General features: G+C 29.1%; 1 long non-coding RNA gene across 1 annotated transcript in view; it reads right to left on the bottom strand.

The window, feature by feature from the left end:
- Nucleotides 1–477: 477 nt before the first annotated feature.
- The window catches only part of LOC120068358, a 3,016-nt gene continuing 1,467 nt past the window's right edge, over nt 478–2,026 (bottom strand). Inside the window, exons 3-4 of the long non-coding RNA XR_005479174.1 lie at nt 1,339–1,592; nt 478–667 (exon numbers count right to left, since the gene is read on the bottom strand). This is a non-coding gene — a long non-coding RNA (uncharacterized LOC120068358). The remainder of the gene's footprint in view (nt 668–1,338; nt 1,593–2,026) is intronic.

Genomic DNA, 2,026 nt, shown 5'->3' on the forward strand with positions numbered 1-2,026 from the left:
GCCTTATTGTTAAGGTTTTGTATTCATGGCATTTATTAGCTTTTTATAACTTTAATGAACCCTATTGTTGCATATTTATAACTTCTTAAATATGTCCATAATCTTATTGTTATGTTTTATACATTTTTACACATTATAATCAAATAAAATTATATTTATATAATCCCCAAAATAAATATTATCAAAATAAGCATTCAATACAAGATTCATATATCCCAACAAAAAAGATAGGGCAATTGCAATTGGTAGCATTTTTAGGAATAATAACCAACTGTATAACATCATTAAAAAAAATTTGCAAATATAATCAAGTCTATCAGCGACAGATTTCTTTTGTTGATAGGCTTACCAGTGATATGGTTTATCACTGATAGGCTACTACCAATAATATAGTCTATCACTAATAGACTATTTAAATTTGGCCATATTTGTAATTTTTTTTACATTATGTTATATATGCTAATAATTTGGGTCTAATGTCTATATTTGCAACTATCCCAAAAAGATATATAGTAATGAGTACTAGAAACCTGGAGATGAAACAAAACATAAATTTATAAATTACAAAATATGTCGATATCAAATTCCAAAATAACTCCAACTTAGTTGTGTATGTAGTCGATCACAAAATATCTGAAGATGCATGTACTAATAGTCCTTCATCAACCTACAAAAAAATATTATGTAATAAAAAGTTTAAGTAAATTTATTAAAATAAAGAAATAAAGAAATAAAATAATCGATAGATATACATACTAATCAAAACTTTGTCAAATGGTCATGCAACTGTACTACCGATTTCATCTTCTATGTATGTTATTCCTAAGTTTGGCCTCCATAAAAATGTATCATGTTTTATTGACAAGTCTATCCAAACTCTCACTACCAATGGACTAAGGGGAACATGATGAACAAGAACTTTTGGGTTATTTGAAGACCATCGACCTTCAGCAACTACCTCTATTATACCATACCAATCTAGCAATTTGCACTTGCGAAGAGTATTGTTATTGTTAATACTATATCAACAAGGCAATATAAAAAGTAATATATAACATATTGAGAAACTTATAAAAAGTTTGTTCATTTAAAGGTAGTTCAATAATCTACAAGTAATAAATAAGAATATAGGAAACAAATAATAAACACTTTACCGAAGGTAAAGATACCACCGGGTCAATAGCAATATTGTTGATCAAGTGTTCGTTTAAAGAATTAGAGAGATATTCACTTGTATTTCCCTAAAATTAAAAGAATTAAAAGAAACAACATAAAAATATTAAATAATATCATAACATTAACATAAACCTATATTGATTCTACTAATTAGTAGCATACTTGAATTTTGAGTAGGTGAGATATCAAAGATCTCATTTCAATCATCTCTCCCTCCATTTTGTTACACTTTTCTTCAAGTTGGGTATAACTATCTCTTTGAGAAAATGTAGACAACTTTGACGTGGTCACCCCAAATCTGAGTCCTCTAACATGACCACGATCATGACTAAGAACTTTGCTTGTTGCATCATCTTTCATATTAGTTGAGGAAGTGTTTGTCCCTTCATTATCTATTTGTTCAATACGTTCCTAACCTTCCATCAATTAACAAAACAAAAGTGGTCAAGGAAGAAAGAGCAAAAACAAAAAACAAGTAAACTTTCTCAAGTGTTCCAAAAATTTGAGTTTCAAACTTTCAGAGCTCCCTTCCCCTCCCCAAACATTCAAAGGAAGAAGCAAAACCTAAGGATAACTATAATGAGCATGAAGCAAGTATAACTTTAAGTGATAACCGCCCTCCTCCTTCCCTCGAAAAAAAAATCCACAACCTTAATGCAGACACAATCTTCCATAAATCAAAATTTTACATATTACTAACCAGTTTAGGAGTCCTCAAGATATTCAAAGATACATTTCAAACTTTCACATACTACTAATTAATTTAGGAGTCCATAAGACATTCAAAAGAAAAAGCGAAACCTAATAATAACTATAACCACAATGAAACAAGTAGCTTCAAGTGATAACA

This window comes from Benincasa hispida, chromosome 12 (assembly GCF_009727055.1).
Source record: "Benincasa hispida cultivar B227 chromosome 12, ASM972705v1, whole genome shotgun sequence".
Classification (NCBI taxonomy): Eukaryota; Viridiplantae; Streptophyta; class Magnoliopsida; order Cucurbitales; family Cucurbitaceae; genus Benincasa; species Benincasa hispida.